At 39.4% G+C, this 758-nt stretch overlaps 1 non-coding gene across 1 annotated transcript; it reads left to right on the top strand.

The window, feature by feature from the left end:
- The first annotated feature begins 412 nt into the window (after positions 1–412).
- On the top strand, positions 413–485 carry Trnav-gac (transfer RNA valine (anticodon GAC)). Its single transcript has one exon. It is a non-coding gene; the product is annotated as a tRNA-Val (tRNA).
- Positions 486–758: the final 273 nt, after the last annotated feature.

Here is a 758-nt window from a genome sequence, read left to right as displayed (position 1 = left end):
CCAAAAAAGCCTGCATGGCTGACATAACGACCGTGCATTGCGGTCACTGATCTAGAGATCAGTGGTTGCGGTATTGCCATGCCGTGATGTCAGCTTTAATTATCTCGAGATAAAAAAGATCTCGAGATCTTCACATTCCCGGCTTCACATTACCCCGAGATAAATATCTCGAGATATTACAAGTTTTCGAGATCTTAACATTATCCCGAGATAAAGATCTCGAGATCTTCACATTATCCCGAGATAAAAAATATTTCGAGATAATCACATTATCCCGAGATAAATATCTCATTAAGATATGCCTTATATTTAATACCATTACACTGGTATGTAATGTGTTGTTTGTACTGTTTACCCCGCATGACTGCTCATATCCATAAGTACCAGACTTGAGTCCTGTTTATCAGGGACAGTCTGTGTAGCTCAGTGGTAAGAGCGCTCGCCCGACAAGCGAGAGGTCTGGGGTTCGAGTCCCCGCACAGGCAGGCATGTCCAGAGTTTTTACTCTGGTATATCTGCCTATGCATGTAATGTTTCCATTTGTAAATTCATGTTTAATTGTGCTAGTGTGCGATGCGTAATTCTTCTTTCCCCACCATATTATAGGTTGTAACTGAACAGATATATAACTAGTGGGTTTTTGTTAAATATAAGCGTTCACAAAAATAATACAAACAAAAGATATTTAACCGCAAGTAGTCTTTAAACCAGCTAATACTTGACCATACCAGCTGAGTGATGAATCATCATGTTAAAGA

The sequence above is a fragment of the Amphiura filiformis genome, chromosome 15 (genome assembly GCF_039555335.1).
Source record: "Amphiura filiformis chromosome 15, Afil_fr2py, whole genome shotgun sequence".
Lineage (NCBI taxonomy): Eukaryota > Metazoa > Echinodermata > Ophiuroidea > Amphilepidida > Amphiuridae > Amphiura > Amphiura filiformis.
This window is presented reverse-complemented; position numbering and strand designations above follow the sequence as displayed.